This window comes from Malus domestica, chromosome 03 (assembly GCF_042453785.1).
Source record: "Malus domestica chromosome 03, GDT2T_hap1".
In the NCBI taxonomy this organism is placed as follows: Eukaryota; Viridiplantae; Streptophyta; class Magnoliopsida; order Rosales; family Rosaceae; genus Malus; species Malus domestica.
The window spans coordinates 22715074-22737653 of NC_091663.1; the positions used below are offsets into that span (position 1 = coordinate 22715074).

The 22580-nt window shown below is 41.2% G+C and overlaps 1 pseudogene; it reads left to right on the forward strand.

The window, feature by feature from the left end:
- LOC114823974 (isoeugenol synthase 1-like) overlaps nt 1-22172 on the forward strand; it is a 77044-nt pseudogene extending 54872 nt beyond the window's left edge.
- Nucleotides 22173-22580: the final 408 nt, after the last annotated feature.

Below are 22580 nucleotides of genomic sequence, written 5' to 3' on the forward strand. Positions count from 1 at the left end.
TTTAGATCAGGCCGATTATGAGTACAAGTCTAAAAAAGGAAGACTCAGGGTAACCAAAGGATCGCTAGTGGTAATGCGGGGTAACCTACAACCTAATAAGTTGTATAAGTTAATTGGGACCACTTGAAGGAAGATTTTGTGAAAACATGTTCATTTAAGCAACATCTATTAGCATGCAATTAACAATTAAAGGCGGAATCATGCTAGCATGCACTTAAAAACAAAACATTAACCAAGAAATTCAAAGCCTAGTAGATTGGTGAACCAAGACTCAACTCAAATCAAAGTGAGTTGAGAAATTTATACCTTTGTAGATTCCTCTTTGCATAAGCAAAGGCTAATCACCCAAAGAGAGGGCCTTTATTCCTTGCTTCTTAGATCCATGGATTTGGATGGAAGAATAGATTCTCCAAGTTCCCAAAATTGAGAACCTCTAAGTTTCCACACCAAGGATGGATTGATGAAGAAATGAGTGACCTAGAGGAAGCAAGATTGCTAGTTAATTTCCTCTAGGGTGGCCAGCCTCTTTAGAGAGAAAAGAGAGCTTTGTGTTCTCATATTTTCTCCAAAAGAAACCCCTTAATGAATTTAGGCTACAAAGTCCTTTATATAGTCCCTTCAAATAAGTGACCTAAAGAACCAAAAAGCCATTCTTCTAACATGGCCGGCCACAAGGGTTTTATTAGGCTTTTGGGCCTTTGTGAATTAAGTTGTCATACAACTTAAGTCAACGGGCTTGACGTTCGAAGCCCATTGGGCCTTGAGGCCCAAAACTAACCCGTGGTCTTTTAACGAACTTATTCGTTTGATTAATTAACATATTAATTAATCCTTGCCATAAATAATTAAACCATTTAATTATTCTTACTCATCTCCGTTGTTTCTTCAATCTTTACCTTACACGGTGTACGATCCATTAGGTTCCTTTTAGCGAGGCAGTGGGCGATTAGAACTCTTTCAAACTGATTGTGAATTGAAACTTACTTTCAATTCTCCCTTTAGTGATTATACACGTTTAGGGCTTCCACAAACCATGAGTGACACCTAGCAGCATATCATGGTTACCCAAGCTAATCAGAAGAGGTGGAGAACCTATTCAGTTTAGGATTACAAATGCAATACGGTCTTTCTCTAATACAATACTCTTGACCACATTGTTTGGTTTGATAGTTTATTCATGTCTACTATCTAATGTGATTCGTTTACTTATATGATTACCTTGAATGTGATTTGGAACGCCTTTCTAAATCTCATTCATACTCTGATCAGAGATTTTCAATCATATCACAGAGTATTCTCCCTCAAACGGTTTGAAGGTTAGAGATCCCTTGTTGCGCATTCAATTGCCTCCATGGCTAAGTGGCTTAACCCCAACGATGCCGTGGACACCCGCAGATGGGGTGACTTTGACATAATCAAAGATCAAGGACTTAACCACAAGACGACTGTGATGCCTCAGGTCAAAGGACTACTTTGCATTATCCCAACCATGAGTTCTCATGTGACATGAATATGAGAACTCTTCGTTGATCGTGTTCAGTGAACTCATTCTCTATTGAGCACCTACGTACTTGTCTTGATGTCACACACACCAATGACTCGAGACTAGTCACTCTCCCTGAGAGAAGACACAGCACGTACTGATCTTAACGGACTGTCAATGCCCAATTGGCAATCCTATGATCAGGAACGTTTAGGATGTGTCTACGAAAGAATGGTCTCATGAATCTAACTTCTTTAGATTGCATTCTCCCAATCACATATTCCTTGGACTTATCGTTTAAGCATATAACATTTATATGAGACGGCTCAAACAATAATCTTTGCCCTTTATATTTAAACTACATTAGTTTAACATGTGAAATGTCCGTAAAGTATCATCATATGATTGGTTTTAGGGCACATTTCCAACACCACTATAGTCGGGGGAGCAGTTGTTTCTATAAATCAGAGTGTAGAAGACAAGACTGAACTCTGACATCATAGGCTCGGGCACATAAGCCTAAAAGGGTTGCAAGAATTACACAAGCAAGGCCTGTTGGAAGGCATGTCATCTTGCGAACTAGACTTTTGTGAATACTGTGTTCTCAGAAAGCAAAGAAAGGTATCATTCGCAAGTAGCAGTGTAGATAACCGAAGCAATGAGCAACTCAGTTATATTCACTTAGATGTTTAGGGCCCTGCACCAACTAAATCAAATGGTGGAGCTAGGTATTTTGTTACTTTCATGGATGATTTTTCTAGGAAGGTTTGGGTTTATTTCATGAAGCAGAAATTCGAGGTTTTTGCAAAGTTCAAGGATTGGAAAACAGAAACCGAGAATCAAACTGGAAGAAAGATCAAGTACCTGAGAAGTGACAATGGAGGTGAATATACAAGTAATGAGTTCACCGATTACTGCAAGCAGGAAGGCATCATAAGGCACTTCACAGTAAAGAAGAATCCCCAACAAAATGGAGCTGCTAAGAGGATGAATCGAACTCTCATAAAGATAGAGATGAGCATGCGATTTGATTAACAGGTCACCATCTACAGTTCTTGGGCAAAGGTTGTTAATCATGCAAGTTATTTGATTAACAGGTCACCATCTACAGTTCTTGGTTTTAAAGAGTGCATAAGAGGTATGGTCTGAGAAGCCGGTGGACTATTCCAAGCTCAGGGTGTTCGGCTGTAGTGCTTATGCACATATTCCAAGTGATGAAAGGTCCAAGCTCAAACCGAAGTCTACACATTGCATATTATTAGGTTTTGAGAAATAAGTTAAGGGTTTCAAGCTTTGGGATTTCAACAACAGGAAAAAGGTTGTCAGTCGAGATGTTGTCTTTTATGAGACAACCATGCCTCTTAATAAAGTTGAGAGCAGTAGGGAGAAGATGGATGATGCTGAAATTAAAGCAACAAATATTCCATTAACCAATTCAAAGGAAGAAAAAGCTCATGTGGAGCAAATCGAGCAAGAGGCCGAATCTAATGGTTTTGAGGAAGAATAAGAGCATCAGCATCGTTCACCAGTTAGGAATCAGGTGGAGCAAGAAACAGGGCAGATTAAAGGCACTTCAATCCTCCAGACATCCCAAAGGGTTCGAATTCCAACAAACAATCCACCTGCATTCCAGAGATGCATAGCACTAGAAAAACCTAATCGAAACAAGAAGAAGCGTGATAGATTTGGGTTTGACCAAGACGAAGTTAATTATGCTCTTAACATTAGTCAAGAAGATCCAACTACTTATCGAGAAGCTATAGCTAATGATGAGAGAGATAGTTAGATAAGTGCTATGACAGAAGAAATGGAGTCTCTTTACAAGAACTTTGTTTGGGAGTTGGTTCCTAAGCCCAAAGACAGAAAGCTAGTTGGATACAAGTGGGTATTTAGGAAAAAGAAAAGACTACATAAACAAGATGCCGTGAGATTCAAAGCAAGGCTTGTGGCTAAGGGGTACTCACAAAAGGAAGAGGTGGATTATGATGAGATCTTTTCACCTGTAGTCAAGCATACTTCTGTCAGATTGCTTTTAGCTATAGCAGCTCAGCATGACATGTAGATTGAGCAGATGGATGTGAAGACAACATTTCTTCATAGAGATCTAGAGGAGACGATTTTCATGGCTCAACCAGAAATGTTTGTTGAATATGGGAAAGAGAAACTAGTATGTCAGCTAAGGAAGTTCCTGTATGACCTGAAACAGTCTCCAAGACAGTGGTACAAGGGGTTTGATTCATTCATGCTGAAAATCAATTTTAGAAGATGTTTATATGACTGTTGCGTGTATTATCAGGTGTTCCAAGATGGGATGATCATATTTTCTATATATGGATGACATTCTAATTGCTTGTCAAAACAAGTCTAGAATTCAAGACTTGAAAAAGATGTTAAGCAAGGAGTTTGATATGAAGGATCTAGGTGCTGCACAAAAGATCCTTGGCATGGAAATTCAGAGAGATAGAACCGCTGGAAGGATCTGGATATCACAAGCCAAGTATATTAAGAAGGTTCTTGAGAAGTTCAACATGCAAGAAGCAAAGGTAGTTTCGACTCCTTTGGCGGCTCACTTCAGGTTATGTGGGCAACAGTGTCCTACATCCGAAGAAGAGCAATAAGTAATAAAGAATGTGCCTTATGCTAATGCAGTGGGCTGCCTCATGTATGCAATGGTTTGCACACGTCCCGACATAGCTCAAGCAATCAGTGTCGTTTCCAGATACATGGCAAATCCAGGAAAGCAACATTGGGATGCAGTCAAGTGGATTTTGCGTTATTTGAAGGGTTCTTGGCGATAAAGGATTATGTTTGAGAAGTAAAAAGAAAATGCAGGGGTGTTAGGATATGTGGATGCAGATTATGCAGGGGACTTAGGCAAGAGAATGTCAACTTCTGGTTATGTGTTTACGTGTGTAGGAAGACCAATCAGTTGGAGGGCACTACTGCAACCAATTACAGCTTTGTCGACCACAGAGGCAGAGTATATTGCTTTGGCCGAAGCTAGAAAGGAAGCGATTTGGCTTAGTGGCTTGGTAAGTCAAATGGGAATCACTAAAGATTGAGTAAAGCTGAAGTGTGATAGTCAAAGTGCCATTCACTTGGCAAAGAATCAGGTTTTTCTGGAAGATCAAAGCAAATTGAAGCAAGTTATCACAGAATCAGAGATTGGGTAAAGTCTAAGGAAATTTGGATTGAAAAGGTTCATACGGATGACAATGCTGCATATTTCCTTACAAAGATAGTGTCGGCCAAGAAGTTCAAGCATTGCTTGAACTTGATCAATCTCGTTGATTGATTAAGGAGAAGCACCTCCTCACTTAAGGTGCAATGAGGCAAGAAAAAGATTGCCAAGGTGAAGAATCTTGAAGATTTTCAGAGCTGCTTCAAGAAGGTTCAAATATACTCTGGGGTGCAACGATCAAGACTTGGTTTGACTCACCAAGGTGGAGATTGTTAGGATTTTGGCTCGTCAAATATGTCCTAGTTGGTTTAGGATTGTTTTAGGAGACCTAAAGGTATACCGATTCTTGTCCTAGAGGGATTAGGAAAGAATTTCAGTTTCCTTATTCAATTTAGGTTTGGATTTCTAGAAGTCTATTTGGATTTGGATAAGTGTAATTTCCTAATCCACTTAGAAATAGGAATTCAATCAGCTTTGGGACATTTAAGCTAACTCTATGTCTATAAATAGGGTGCGGCAAGGCTGATTTTTTAAGAGAGAAAGAAAACAACTAGACAGCCAAGAGTTTTGAGATTAGTTCTAGGGTTTGCAAAAGTTCTGTAATCTCTATTATTAATCAAATGAGCGGTGATTTCTCTACCTAGAGAAATCACAACTGGACGTAGGCAAAAGTTCTGCCGAACCAATATAATTCTTGTGTGTTTCTAAGTTTTCTAATATTTGCTAGTTTAGTCTATTGTCGTTGGTTACATTAAAGAACAAGGTCTAGTGTGCGGGTTTTTCAACAGGAGGTAGGAATGAAGTAGAATGTATGAAACAAATATTGTCGATAATCACAATTATTGACTATTCAAATTAAATGCTCAATGTCTAGCTTGAGACTCGAAGACGCATCTTAGTCGAACGGGATTATTTTTTTCTTGTTTCCACAAAAAAAAAGAAGGTTATATTGTTGAATTCATTTTTCTTACGTAGGAAATATACAGTTGAAAAACAAATATGCAAAAAATAATTTTTTTTCTTTATGTTCTTTGTTCTCTTATTTTGGATGTCTATAGTTGTGCTGAATTAGAGCAGCTCCACCGGAGCTGATAGCCCGATAGATTGGCTATCAAACAATGCATCCCAAGTAAGAAGGTCCAGCCCAAGCTGGTGATTGAGCTTAAGGGCCCGAGGGAGAGGCTCGGCGAAAGTAGTTGGCCCGAGAGCCCGATGCCCAGGTGATGCAAGGTTGACGTTAGGCAACATCAGCTACGTTTTCTCTCTTTTTTATGTCAGGTGCGTGCACTTCAAGCGCGCGTCATCCAACACGGTTTCAGACGTGGGGCCTGCGACGCTTTTCTGAAATGTTACCATTGGGGATGCCGCGTGGCTTCCATACGTTCGTTGGATTTCAACGACAACATTTTATGGACCATTGGATTTCCAACGGTAATTTTTTTTAAAACCTTATTTAATTTCAACCGTTGGTTCCACGTTATTCGCCTTTATAAATAAAAAAAAACAGTTTAAAATTTTGAAATCTTACCGTTGTGCCACGTGGCACAATTTGGAGTGTTGGAAATCAATTTTTTTTAATCCAACGGTAGAGATTTATTATGTGAATAAATTTTTTTAAAAAAATGTAAAATATTCAAAAAAATTCAAAAAAAAAATTATTTTACTTTTCTATAAATACCTTCTCATTATCTTCTACCTTACACTACAATTTCATATTTTCTCAACTACTTTCAACCCCATTCCTATCTTTCTCTCAAAGTTTCAATCCACTTTTTTTTCCATCAAAATGACTAATGATGCAGGTACGAATTGGACGCTTATTGAAGATGTTACGTTGTGTACTAGCTGGGTTGAAGTTACTCATGATCCGATTACGGGTAATGAGATGCAGTTGTGAGAAATGTGGAGTCTTATTCATACTAATTATCTTGGGAAAATTGGTGGGAAAAGAATCAAAGAATCGATGTCCAGTCGTTGGAGAATACTCAGCCAATCTTTTAGTATGTGGAGAGACGCCTTGGCACAAGCTAGTAGTAATCTTCGAAGTGGGGAAAATTTAGCGGATCAGGTAACAATATATTATTTATTTGTTTGTACTATACCCAAATTTACATTAGCTACTTTGATTATAATTATTTCCTCTCCCCCATTGTGTGGACATTTCAAGCACAAGCTTGGTATAATGCCAAATCCAAAAACAAAAAGCAATCATTCACCCGATGTGAATGTTGGAATGTTGTCAAAGATTGTCCTAAATTCAGAGTTGTGTCCGTCGGTCCAGAAGTCGTCATGAACAGCACCCTTTTACAGTCTAAGCCCGATCATGCCTCGTATGTTCCTGATGATGATGTAGAAGAAGTGCTGGAAACGCCCCCTGAACAAGCGTCAGGGTCGACCTGTTATCCAATTAGGCATCAAAGTAAGAAGGCTTCAAAGAGAAAAAGGAGTGCTTCCAAGAATGATTATGCAAAGTATATGGAAGAACTTGCTCGCCAAGGTGAACTGACTTTTGCACGAGAAATGGCAAAACTTGAGGTTGATAATGCTAGAGATAAGGCAAAAGTTGCAGCTGTTGAGAAAGAATTTCAAGCTAATGAGAGAGAAAAAGAGCTGCTTAGGCAAGAAAGGGAAGAGATTAGAGAAGAAAGAAGGGCTCAACGAGATTGTGACATTATGAACATGCCTTTAGAAGGGAAGTCTCCGAATTCTAAATATTTTTTAGAATTCGGAGAAAGCAGACGTGGTGTGAAGAAGGCGTGCAAGAGAAGCAAGAGCAAGAGGAGATGGTCCTAGCACCACAAATTGGTTAAGTGATGATTTTCCATTCACGAGCCCATAATTTTCCAATCACTTTGTTTGTAATCGGAGCCTATAATTTGCCAATCACTTTGGGTTGTAATTTCTTATTTATTGAATATAGTACTTTATTTAAACTAAGAGTATATTTATTTAATTTGGTAATGTGTTTAAACTAAGACAATCTTTATTCAAAGGACATAAACACACCAAATAAAAACAAACACACTAAATGAACTTAAAAAACACACCAAATAAAATTAAACAAACACACCAAATATAAACAAACACACTAAATGAACTTAAGTATCTTGAGCTTGTTTCAATTCCCACTGGTGCTCTATCAAGTCAATTTGCCGAGCATTGTGCATATATGGCTCCTAAAGTGCAGTATATTGTTGAATAAGCCTTTCATTGTAACGTCCATCCCTTTCTAATGGCTAGTGTTGCACGGGTTCTTCGGTGGCGTCATGAGCACAATATATTTGTGTTCTGGAATTGTTCATCGTGTCTAGCTCATATTCATCAACGACATCATAATCGTACTCATCTTCCAGAATTATGTTGTGAAGAATGATGCGCATCATCATGATGGATCAAAGCGACTCTAAATCAAACATTTTGGTAATACCTCTGACAATCGCCCAACGAGCTTGGAGGATACCAAAACAACGCTCTACATTCTTCCTGCACCCTTCTTGACAGCTTGCAAAGTGTTTTTCCTTTGCACTTCGCGGACATGGCACTGTTTTGACAAATGATGACCATCTTGGGTAAATGTCGTCTGCTAGGTAGTATGGCCCATATTACTTATGTCCGTTGACCCAATACGTGACTCTTGGTGCTTTTCCTTGCACGACATCATTGAACACTGGGGATTAGGCAAGGACATTGAGGTTGTTTGTACCATACTTGACCAATCCCAAAACTACTGAGCACCGGTCAACGTTATACCGTCAAGGACCCAGAAGAGCTTCCTTTCAACCAGGAGGCCAATCACAATGCGACACGTGTCGACATCAGAAGCCAATCACAGCGTGACACGTGTCAACATCAGAAGCCAATCACAACACGACACGTGTCAATGTTAGAACAAAACTAGAAACTTTCTTCTATAAATATGGATCATTTTCCCACAATAATCTCTAATGTCATTTTGTACTAAACTATTCACTAGAACTCACAAAATGAGAGCTTGAACCTATGTATTTGTGTAAACCCTTCACAATTAATGAGAACTCCTCTACTCCGTGGACGTAGCCGATCTGGGTGAACCACGTACATCTTGTGTTTGCTTCCCTGTCCCTATTCATTTACGTACTTATCTTCGCTAGTGATCGAAGCAACCAAGCGAAGGTCACAAACCTGACACTTTCTGTTGTACCAAAGTCCTCGCTGATTTTGTGCATCAACATTTGGCGCCGTCTGTGGGAAAGACACTTACTCCCACTCTCTTCAGCTTTGTTAAGCTGGTTTCCACCGCCCGTACACTTTCTTTTGGCCAAACATCTCTCTCCAACATGGGGAGCGAAAGAAGCCATAGCACACAGAATGACACCCCCATTGGACCTAGTATGAAGCAACGAAAGCAGGAAGGAAATAGAGTTACTCTTCAAGCTAAAGTCGATGAGTTAGAAGCTCAGAACAACAAGATAGTGATGAGGAACGAGGTCCTCCAGGAGCAGTATGAAAAAATTTTCGAGATGCTTCACGAGGCTAGGCATGCTCAAGCACACAAGCTCGTCGCCCCTGCTGAGGTCAACAATCATCTGAATGCCCCCCAACACGTAGGGTCACCGATATCCAACACGGACATCCTTGATAAGGATCGAGCTACACATCAATGTGATAATCAACATGAGACTTCTCTCAACCCAGCTGCTTCAACCCGAAGCAGAAGGAGTAGAGGAAAACACCTCCTCACAGAAGGAGTGGAAGGATCAAAAGCCATCTATCGCGATTGTCGAGACTTCCTAAAGCAACGTCAAGAGAATCCCATCCACATAAGCTCGAAGATCAATGACCCAAGAGTTTCTGAAAGACTCGGTCCTCTCCCAAGACCCAGGCCAGCAGTTAATCTAGGGAATGGGCAACAAGTCCCAGAAGAACATGAAGGTACAGGGGACTCGGAAATGTTCCGACATACTCACTCTAGGAGTCAGTGTGACGAGTCCAAGGAAAAATCATGCTATCTTGATCAAACTTTCCTACTTCCAAGAGGCAATGGGGACTTATGGAAGAAAACTCCAGTGATGCACGACTCCACTCAGGACCACCTCGTCCTACAGCTCCTGGAGGAAGTAAACAAGTTGAAGGCTGAACGTCAAACCGAGATACCTGACTGGAACCAACCCAGGCCTGGCCCCCTCACAAGAAGGATCCTCAACACCCCCATCCAAGTGAAGACAAAGCAGAAGCTTGACTTACAACTCTATACTGGAAGGGAAGACCCGATTGAACACCTTAACCTCTTTGAGTCCACCATGGTATACCGGAGACACACCGATGAAGAACGGTGCCTTCTTTTCCCCTCCACCCTCTCTGGCGGAGCTTTAAACTGGTATTGCCGTCTTCCACCTGAGACGGTAGACTCATTTGAAAAGTTGAGGAAGTTGTTTGTCTCTCAACACATCTTCCAGACCGATCGCTTGCATTCCGTAGATGACTTGTACACTATTTGCCAGAAGCCGGACGAGTCATTACGAAAGTATGCTGGCCGCTTCAGCCATGAGTATTCCCGCTGCGCTGAGACAGATGACAAGACCGCCCTCAAGGCCTTCACGGCAGGCTTACGTGACTGTTTCTTCAAGTACATGATCAATGCCAACACTTGGAAGACTTACTCTGAAGTGATGGCACAAGCTTACAACCATGCTTCTGTCGAGACAAGGACATATCAAAGGAAACCCCCTACAGTCACCCCTTATCAGCAAGTAGGGAGTGGAGGCCAGATCCAACCGAATGAAAAGACCTCAACCTTCCAAACGGTAGCAACACACCCCCCAACCGAATCCAAGTCAGCAGACATATCAATCCCAGGGCAAAAGGAAAGATTTCCATCCTCACCAATCTCATTTTAATAAAAAGAATAAGGGGCACTATCACGATAACTCAGTATATCGTCACAATAACACCCATCCCCAGACAGTCAACGCAGTGGGCCAATCGCGTGTCAAGACAGACCTTACCCTGAGGTATGAGACATACACACATTTGAACGCTACATGCGCGGCCATCTACCCCAGTATAGCTTACCTGATACCAAAGCCAAAGCCAAGGCAACCAGATTACAAGTCCACGAAGAACACGGGCGTGTTTTGCTGCTACCACGAGTATAATGGCCATGACGGCGAGAAATGCATCATCCTCCGTGATCATATCGAAGCTTTGACACGTGAAGGAAAAATTGATCAGTTCCTCATTCACCCTCCAAGGGATAACCGTAACCAACGCCAGGTGAATGTGATATACTCCATAAGCGGCGGCACACCCATGTCTGAATCTTCCAATAGGGCCATGAAAAACAGTGAACAAACTTTGAGACATGGCCATCAAGTGTTTCACGTGGAAGACATCAGGGGAGGCAAGTATCAAAAACCTAACTGGGATCCAATATGTTTCTACCCTGAGGAAGAAAGAGGTATCATCTACCCTTACAACGACCCGCTGATCGTGGAGGCTCACATAGCAAATTTTGATGTGAAACGAATCCTGATAGACACAGGTGCTTCAGTCAATATCATGTTTGCTGAATCTTTTAAAGCATTTAATGCAGCTGAACACTTGCTCGATCGTTCGATTTCTCTTCTGATAAGCTTCTCTGGCGATATCGTGCAACCTTTAGGGAGTATACACTTACCCCTCACCATTGGTACAGGCCCCTACACAGCTACTATTACCACTAACTTCCTAGTGGTCAATTGCCCGATGGCATACAATGTCATCTTTGGGCGCACAGGCATCAATGATCTCAAGGCCATGGTATCCACACATACGTTGTTGATGAAGTTTCCAACCCCTTTCGGCAATGGATACATCAGGGGAGATCAACTTAGTGCTCGATCATGTTACAACACTTCAGTTAAGCAACAACACCTGCCTGTCCTCAATGAGACCTTCTCTATACATAACCAGGTAGTAAAGACCAGTCCAGATGAAGCCAACTCGGATCTTCATGATGGCAACAGTCAACCCGACGACCCTCGAGATGACTCATTCACCCAGGAAGCACAACCCGCTGAAGAGTTAGAGAATGTCTCTATCTCCAAAGACCATCAGATCGCATGGTGAAGATTGGCACCACTTTGTCATCACCCATTCGGTTGTCGCTGATCTTCTTTTTGCAAGAGAATGCCGAGGTCTTTGCTTGGTCATATAAAGATATGCCGGGCATCTCTCCCGATATCATCTGTCACCACTTGAGTATTGATCCCAAGACCAAACCAGTAAAACAGAGGCGAAAATCTTATGATGTTGAACGATACGAGGCGATGAAAGCAGAAGTTGAAAAACTCAAGGACATAGGCTTCGTCCGTGAAGTCAATTACCCAACATGGGTAGCAAATGTTGTCTTTGTTAAGAAAAATCTGACCAAGGAAAGTCTCCTGCTTCAAAAGGCCTTGTGGAGAATGTGTGTCGACTACACCGACCTAAACAAAGGATGCCCGAAGGATAATTTCCCCCTTCCTCTCATTGATAGACTTATAGACTCTACGGCAGGGTGTGAGCTATTGAGCTTTATGGACGCTTATTCAGGATACAACCAAATCCTCATGAACCCCTCAGACCAAGAACACACAGCCTTCACTACTGACAGGGGACTATATTGCTACAAAGTCATGCCTTTCGGCCTAAAGAATGCAGGAGCAACTTATCAGAGACTGGTCAATTCAATGTTCGCCGAACAGATTGGGAAGAGCATGGAAGTTTACGTTGATGATATGCTAGTCAAGAGCAAACATGCTGACCAACACATCACCAACCTATCTGAAACTTTCACCATTCTAAAGAGGTATCGAATGAGGTTGAACCCCAACAAATGTGCCTTCGGCGTGGGATCTAGCAAATTCTTAAGCTTCATGATTAGCCAACAAGACATTGAAGCTAACCCCGAAAAGATCAAAGCAATCCTCGACATGAAAGAGCCAGTAACTTCAAAAGACATCCAAAGCCTTACTGGCAAGGTGGCAGCCTTAACCAGATTCATCTCTAAGGCCACAGACAGATGTGCTCATTTCTTCAAAGCACTCAAGGGAAATAAGAAGTACATTACATGGACGGAGGAATGTGCCAAGGCATTCAGGAACCTCAAAGAGTACATGAGTAAAGCCCCTCTGCTCTCCAAACCAGAAGTTGGTGACACTCTCATTATCTATCTATCGGTCTCGACTTCAGCAGTCAGTTCTGTTCTTATCCGAAAGGACAGTGGTGTTGAACGGCCCGTCTACTACGCTAGCAAGGCCCTACAAGATGCGGAGGCACGATATTCCAACATTGAGAAATTAGCTCTAGCATTGGGTCATGTCTGCTCGAAAACTTCGCCCTTATTTCCAAGCACACGCCATCATCGTGCTTACCAATCACCCTCTTCGATAGGTACTCCAGAGTCCTGACACGTCTGGGCGAATGATCAAATAGGCAATAGCATTGGGTGAGTTTGACATCTCCTACCAACCAAAACCAGCCGAAAAGGGTCAAGCAGTAGCAGATTTCATCGCCGACTTCACATATCATGTTGACATTGCTTCTACACCTGAAGCAATAGCTTCATTACCATCGGAAGCTCAGAAGACAGAATCAACAACCCCAGCATGGAGTCTGTATGTTGATGGCTCATCCAACCAACAGGGATGCGGATCAGGATTAGTCCTCACTACCCCTGACAAAGTGGCGATAGAATACGCTATTCGTTTCAAATTCAAGGCATCGAACAACGAGGCCGAATACGAAGTCCTTCTACCAGGCTTACGTTTGGCCAAGCATCTTGGAGTTAAACAAATTGATATCTTCAGTGACTCCCAATTAGTGGTCAACCAAGTCATGAACAACTTTGATGCTAAGGATAGCTCCATGGCAGCATATCTTGCGCAAACACGACTTTTGCTCAAGCACTTCCACTACCAGATCACCCAAGTTCCTCGAGCTGCAAACAGTCATGCAGACGCTTTGGCCCGCCTCGCCTTTGCAGTGGAAGACAAGATTGGGAGAAAAATTCATGTCGAATTGTTGGCAGCACCAAGCGCCATGGTCGCAGAAGTGTGCAATTTACAACAAGGAGATAGTTGGATCACCCCAATTTATAAATTCCTTGCCCATGGCACCCTCCCAAATGACAAAGTCCAAGCTAAGCAGATTCGATACAAGTCTGCTCGCTACCTGATCATTAATGACCAACTCTACAAGCGCGGTTTTACCCTGCCCTACCTAAGATGCCTTACACCTGTGGAGGCGGAAATTGTCCTTAGGGAAATACATGAAGGAGTCTGCGGAGATCATGCTGGGTCTCGATCCCTAGCACACAAGACTTTTCGCCAAGGATACTATTGGCCAACACTCTACCAAGATGCCATCAGAATATCTCGCTTATGTGATAAGTGTCAACGCTACACAACTATCCCTCACTCCCCTCCTGAGCCGCTCACTCCTATGATCAGCCCTTGGCCCTTCGCCCACTGGGGACTTGATTTGATCGGCCCAATACCTACAGGGAAGGGCAAGGTCCGCTATGCAATCGCTGCAGTTGACTACTTCACAAAGTGGGCTGAAGTATAACCCTTGGCAACCATTACTGAGGCAAAAATAGAAGACTTCGTATGGAAGAACATCCTCTGCAGATTCGGCATTCCCAATGCGATAGTCACGGACAATGGGCGGCAATTCGACAACAAGAACTTCAGGATGTTCTGCTCTAAGTTCAACATCAACTTATGTTTTGCCTCTCCAGCCCATCCCCAGTCTAATGGACAAGTCGAGGCCGTTAACAAAATAATCAAGCGCACTCTGAAAACTAGCTTGGACAAAGCTAAAGGTTGTTGGCCAGAATTCGTACGCCAAGTTCTTTGGTCATACCGCACTTCATATCGGACTTCCACAGGAGAAACTCCATTCTCACTTGCTTTTGGTACAGAAGCAGTTGTCCCGGTTGAGCTTGAGCAAGCAACATACCGAATCCAGAACTACATGCAGAGTGAAAACGACAAACAACTCACCCTCAACCTGGATCTAGTCGAGGAACATAGAAATTAGGCTCACTTGAGGAATGTCGCCTACAAGCAGCGCATCTCCAACTACTACGACTCAAGGGTCAAACCTCGCTCCTTCAAAGTGGGAGACTGGGTACTGAAGAAAAGATTACTCTGTGATAGAGTCCCGAATGAAGGAACACTCAGTCCTAACTGGGATGGACCGTTCGAGGTCGTCAGCATCAGCCGCCCTGGCTCCTACAAGCTCAGAAGCTCCGACGGCAAGACTCTTGGCCATCCATGGAATGCTGACCACTTGAAGTACTATTACAAATAGACTCACACTGTACAAGTGTTAAGCTACAGCCGTTCGGCATCCTATGTAACAAAGACCATTTGGTATGAATTCAATAAAGAGGTGATTTAGCCAACTTGGCCCTAAACTCTTTTACATTCTGAACAATGAAACACTCAAGTGTTGAAGCTTCAACGCAAATGTTTCCAATACAAAACAAAATCTAAGTATGTGTCAACAAGACTATACAAAGGATCTACATCATACATTCCAACACATTCATACATAAACATCATACATTCCAATACATTCATACATAAACATCATACATTCCAACACATTCATGCATAAACATCATACATTCCAACACATCCATACATAAGCCAACTGTGCTTCGAAAGGGTTCAACACACTTTGTGTCATTCGACATTTGCCACAATATGCCTCGACACCTTGCCCTTATTCTCACCAACTAGGTGATGAAGGAACTCACCTTCGTACCACCAACTAGGTGATGAAATGTACAACCCGTACTCTAATATTATTTGGAAACCTGCCACCCTTATCACCAATCAGGTGAAGAAGGAACTCATCTTCATGCCACCAACCAGGTGATGAAATGTACAACGCGTACTTTCCTTCATGCCACCAACCAGGTGATGAAATGTACAACGCGTACTCTCCTTCATGTCACAAACCAGGTAATGAAATGTGATGAAAGGTGATTAAGGAATTCACATTCGTACCACCAACCAAGTGATGAAAGCAACCCACCCTTCATTCCACTAACCAGAAGACGAGTGGTACAACTTGTACATATGAACTCCTAGCATTCACAAATAATCAAAAACCATCAAGCTTTACAACTCAACTAGGGGAGCACTTATGCCTAACAAGAGCTATAGTCACCAACAAAGTCTTATTGCAAGCCAACAATGGCTTCAGTGCATGGTATACGAAGATCAAGCTCTTCAGCCCTCTTGCATCTGCTTCAGACATTTCTCCTTTGTAACAATGCAAACACTACAACTCATAAAAAGCTTCACACACTCTTGATCAAGACTGTTCGAAGCAAATTCAATTTATATGGTTCATCCAAACCTTCGACTACTACAAGATGTGGCTTGCATCACAATCTCTCGCTTAACAGTATGGAAGCAAAATTTGTATACGTTGTCTCTCCCACATTTTCAAATTTCTAGTTTTCCCAAAAAAAAAAAAAACAAAAACAAAAAAACAAAAACAAAAAAAAAAGAAAAAAATAAGAAAAGGAAATTGGAAATTGGGAAATTCAACAAAGCTTCATCAATGGAACACAACTACAATCTCAAAAGCTTTGCACTATCTTCATCAAGATAGTGTGAAGCAAAATCAATTTATGGTGCCAACAGAAGCTTCATCAATGGAGGACAAATATCAATCTCAAAAGCTTTGCACTATCTTCATCAAGATAGTGTGAAGCAAAATCAATTTATGGTGCCAACAAAAGCTTCATCAATGGAGGACAAATATCAATCTCAAAAGCTTTGCACTATCTTCATCAAGATAGTGTGAAGCAAAATCAATTTATGGTGCCAACAAAAGCTTCATCAATGGAGGTTATGGTGCCAACAAAAGCTTCATCAATGGAGGACAAATATCAATCTCAAAAGCTTCGCACTATCTTCATCAAGATAGTGTGAAGCAAGATCAATTTATGGTGCCAACAAAAGCTTCATCAATGGAGGACAAATATCAATCTCCAAAGCTTCGCACTATCTTCATCAAGATAGTGTGAAGCAAAATTAATTTATGGTGCCAACAAAAGCTTTACCTATAAAGCTTCAACCCCAAAGCTTCACCTATAAAGCTTCAACACCAAAGCTTCACCTATAAAGCTTTCAACACCAAAGCTTCACCTATAAAGCTTCAACACCAAAGCTTCACCTATCAAGCTTCAACCCCAAAGTTTCACCTACAATACAAAATTTCAACACCAAAACATATAAAAGCTTCACACACTCTTCATCAAGATAGTGCGAAGCAAAATCAATTCATGGTGCCCAACAAAGCTTTTCGGAAATTCAAAAATTTGAAAATTCAAAAAAATAAAAAATAAAAAAAAAATTGCCTAGGCCTCCTCTTCTTTGGGCCTAACAACTTTCATAACAAATATATATGAAGAAGGAGTTTTGGGCTACCACTTCGAAAGGAAATGCCTCATTCGTCAACTCCCTCGACCAGAGACTTGGGGGACTCCTACCATATGCTACTGCACCTTGATACTCGGAAGTCTCACGACCACTCAGTGACTTGGATTTTTCAAGTCTCCAAACGAGAAGTTTTCCTCACTCGGGAAATTAAGGGAGCACTACCTCAACCTACATGCTTCACTCACAAAGTTTCAACATATAAGCTTCAACAAAAGGAAAAATTCAAAGAACTTAGTGAAGAAGGCCTTGGTGTATTTAACACAATACGTTGAAATGAACCAAATCTTGTTTATTGATATTTCTGATAAGTTACAAATATGTACATATACATGAATCAAAATAAACAAACGAGAGGGAGCCTTCACAAAGGTTGCTCAGCACCTGCTTTTTCAGCCTCGTCAGCACCTGTCACATGCACACTCAGCTTTGCGGAAATTACAGGCAATCTGTCGAAGATTTCTGGTGAAGTAGAAAGCACGTGAATCTTACTGTTTAATCACCACTCTCCACATGCACCATCAACTCCTTGGGTACCACATATAACTTTGCCAAAGATCTCTGACAAAGTTTAGGCACGAGAATTTTGAAGTTCCAGCTACCCTACTATTACCCACAAGGGTAAAGGAACAACACCACTGCTTGACAACTAGAAAGTCCCTATGTGTGTCGACCTCCGTGTTCTGTGGAAAGACATGCTGGCAAGAACGTCCAACCTTTACTCACCTTCGAGAAAAGACTCCCAACATAATTACTTTCTCAAAAACCGAAGCTGCACCGCTTTCCGAATCTCGAGAGCTAGATCCCCGACGGGATTGCTTGTTCGAAAACTGAAGAAGCACAACTCTCAGAACTTCGAGAGCCAGATTTCCTTAGATAAAGCTTGTCTGTAATCTTCACACGCAACATCAGCTTTCCAGATACCACATACCAATTTTTCAAAGTGCTCTGACAAAGTTAAAACACGTGAAGCTGGCAGCTCCCACTACATTGCTGTGACCAAGAAGGGTAAAGGAATAGCATTACTACTTGTTATTGGGAAATCCCTATATACATCGACCTCCCTCCTCAACGAACAGGCAAACCTGCAAAAGTGCTCAACCCTTTCTCACATTCGAGAATGCACCCTCAACATAACCTCTCGAAATACTCAGCTTTATTTCCCCCCGATAATACCTCAGCAAAAAAGCCACACCAAGAACAAGAGTATCTCATATCATCAAGGTCGAAAGCAAGAGTATCCCATATCATGCTTTCTTCATGTCTTTGTCTTCGTCCTTGTCCACACCTGCAGGACAAAGAGAAAAAGAGCAGTCAGTCGGAACCTGAAATCAAACCTCCAATCTGGAACTGACTGCCTGAGACCTTTGCCTCGTTGCTTACTTAGCATTGCTCTCGAGAACTCATCCTCAACTGCTGTCAAGGTCATGAATTCCACCGGCACATACCTCATGACAGTTGATCAGATATTGGCTCTTTACACTGAAGCTGCCAAGCATGGATAAGTCACTATGAAGGAATGTTCTGAAGGACCATTTAAATGCAAAGGTTGCACACCACTTCTGCCATGCAAAAGATTGAAGCAGAAGGTTCAACGGTGAGCTGAAACAGATCACTACAGCACGACACAATTCCATACCACATTCACTATTCCGTCAACAGCAAAAGTATCCCATATCATCAAGGTCGAACGTACTCTAGATTTGATGGACTTGTTTTGACCCTCAAATTCTTGAGTCGGCCTTATACTCTGAAGGGAACCATTAAACCCTCCAGCACAGTTCAAGAATAAGCCTGTGGAAAGTTACTTCTTCAAAAGCAAAAGTATCTCATATCATCTCTTCTCCATTTGCTTCTCCTTATCCCGGCAGCTGAATGAGAGACAAGGAGAAGGAGAACAATCAACCGAAAGCCGAAGTCGAACCTCCGATCCTAGGTTGCTTGCTTGGAAGTTTGACTGCTTACCTTGTCTGTCACCTCTTTCGGCAGATCTCCTAGCTCGGCGACTTGGGGGACTCCTACTATAGGGTTTGTATCGCACTTGACCAAGCCCGAAACTACAAGTAAGCTTCAAGTGAAATTGATACATTACCTTGTGCATCTTCATCGGTTAAAGATACCACCCATGGATGAAGGAAAAGTACTTCCAAAGAAGATGCCACATCTACATATGAGACAGATAAGGCACATGAAAATGATACCACACTTCGGTACTTAGAAGTTTCGTGATTACTCAGTGGCTTGGATCTTGCAAGTCCCCAACCGAGGAGCTTCCCTCATTCGGGAACTTAGGGGAGCACTGTTTGTACCATACTTGACCAATCCCGAAACTACTGAGCACCGGTCAACGTAATACCATCAAGGACCCAGAAGAGCTTCCCTTCAACCAGGAGGCCAATCACAATGCGACACGTGTCAACATCAGAAGCCAATCACAGCGCGACACGTGTCAACATCAGAAGTCAATCACAACACGACACGTGTCAATGTTAGAACAAAACTAGAAACTTTCTTCTATAAATAGGGATCATTCTCCCATAATAATCTCTAATGTCATTTTGTACTAAACTATTCACTAGAACTCACAAAGTGTGAGCTTGAACCTATGTATTTGTGTAAACCCTTCACAATTAATGAGAACTCCTCTACTCCGTGGACGTAGCCGATCTGGGTGAACCACGTACATCTTGTGTTTGCTTCCCTGTCCCTATTCATTTACGTACTTATCTTCGCTAGTGATCGAAGCAACCAAGCAAAGGTCACAAACCTAACACTTTCTATTGTACCAAAGTCCTCGCTGATTTTGTGCATCAACAGAGGTCATTTTGAGCTCCCGGGCCAAAAAAGGCATGCCAAATCCATGTATCAAAAGATGCAACCAACTCCAAAATGATACTTTTTGCTCATTTTCTGTCCCCATAAGCGCCTTACCATGCACGTGGATAGTTTCTCCAGGTCCAGTGCATACAGTCGATACTTCCAATCATCCCGGGAAAACCTTGCATCTCGCCCTTCTGCAGAAGCTTTAGCAAGTCCATCTCAGTAGGTTTCTAGAGGTATTCTACAGTGTAGATAGATTCGATTGCTCTGCAAAACCTCATCAAGGACTCAAGAATGGTTGATTTCCCGATCCTCGCTATCTCATCCACTTGGTCTGCAGATGCTCCATATGCAAGCATCCGCAAGGCAACAATAATTTTTTGCTCATAAAGGAGACCCATAACACCAAAAGCATCATTCTTTTACACAAAGTAGGAATCATGGTTGCAAATAGCAATCATGATTCTGTTGAACAAATGTCGTTCTAAAACGACGTCTAAAGTACGTATTAGGGAATGCACTGTTACGGACAAAATAATCGTCCAAGAGATCTGTACCTCGTCGTTGCATGCTTCTATCAAGGTTTGCGGAACGGCTGGGCCTGCAAATATGAGCCACAACTTGGATGACTCGACGGGAATGTAAGGCTTTAACCATTCTTGCTTGGTCATCTCTCCTTCTATGCTCCTCATCCTCTTTCATCTCATTTTGGGCCACCTGGAGATTGAACATTCCTTCTGATTGGTTAAACAATTCTTTCTCCTGCTGATTGATTTCCCGCATCATCCTTGAAGAATAAGACATTGTAAGAAGGAAGTAGAAATTATGAATAATGATACAGATTTTGATTTTGGTGAAGAATGAAGCAGAAACTATGAATAATGATTGAGATCTTGAAAAAATTGGTGTGAGATTTCTGAGGATGGATGGTGGATTATATGGAGGATTCAGAAAGGATTAGGCTGTAGATAATGTCACGTGGCATGCCGTCATTCGTTAAAAATCTAATCGAAATAAACAGATTGTGACACATGGCGTGACGTGATTGGTTAAAAATCTTATCGAAAATCTATCCTCAACTATTCTGAAAAGGTAATGACATGTGGCATTACGGCATTGGATAAAATTGTATCGAAATCCATCACCAATAATTGTCTTTTCGGTTAATGACACGTGGCTTAACGAGAACGATTAAAAATCTTATCCGAAATTACAAATAAAATTATTTTGTATTATTTTATAAATAAATAAATACTAATATTTTATTGCCTATTGTCAGGGCTATTTAGTGTAGGGGTGGAGATGCAAAAGATAATTATTATTCATTAAAGGCAATTACTGTTCACTGGGTGGATTAAATAGTGAATAGCCCTAGGGCATTTTGCAACAGTAGAGTTGCTCTTATGAGGAAGACATAGCCACCTACACAATAAAAGCAGTAATAGATCTAAGGGCAGACAATCACGTCCTCACTTGTAAACCATAAGGAAACATTATATCTCAGCTGGATTTGATTTCTTGTTGGGAGAAGAAGACATGACGGATTCTAAGAAGGATTCAATAAATCCTAAATCACTTTGACAGTAAGAATATTTATAATCTACATACAACTGCATATACGAAAGTAAAGATTACAGATTCATGCATTACCTTTTCTCCATGGATACACAGATAATGTTTCTTTCACATTTTCTTCGTTATGTGAGAAGAAATCAAACTTAGCCCTATCATAATCCTAATTCCTAAGTCACTACCGCACCCTCCCTCACCACTTCAATTAGCCACAATGATTTCTTTTATTTCTAGAAAAAAGGACCAGCTGATGGTTTCGCCACAACAATCCACCTTCTGGGGGCCAAGAGTTAGCCACAATGACTTAATGACCATCTAATTCAATTTGATAATCAAACAATTCTTACTGTAATAATAAAAATAATGCCATTAACTAGTTGTTTGATTTTGTGAATCAAATGGATGGTGATGACCTCATTTATAATGATTTTTTAAAACCATTTTTCTTCAATTTCTTGTAGCCCTTCCTCCCCCAGACAATGTATGAGCAGCAATCATTTACAGCATATTCATCAAAGGTCAAATGAGAATTGAACTCACAGCAAACGATCTAGAGGCCTCAAAATTATATCCTGATTATAGCTCCACTTCCATTGATAACTTCCTTGATATTTGTTTGGCTGGTCCTCCCAAGCCAAGATTAGCATCATTGTAACTAGTTTCCTTGATATTTGCATGTTTAAAGTACTATTGTAATTTGTTTTTCATTATTACATTTTTGTGATATGCTAAAATATAATATAATAATAATAATAATAATAATAATAATATAAGAATAGCCTGCTATGATCTCATGATAAACTTTATAGGTCCATGCAGGTTTTATCACAAAAGATCTGGGTGATATTGGAGGTGGTAACTCCTATGTATTAGTTGTATATCATTTTGTCATAGGATTGATGTGAGATTCTATTTTCCAACAATACAGTCCAGAGAAGTGATTCCCTCACACTCATTTTCTCCTTATGCCACTCGTGCTTATTTTTATACCTTGATTCTCCGTTTATTTTATTCAATCCAACAACCAGAAATAAACAGAGTTGTACACATAAAGAAAAAGAGT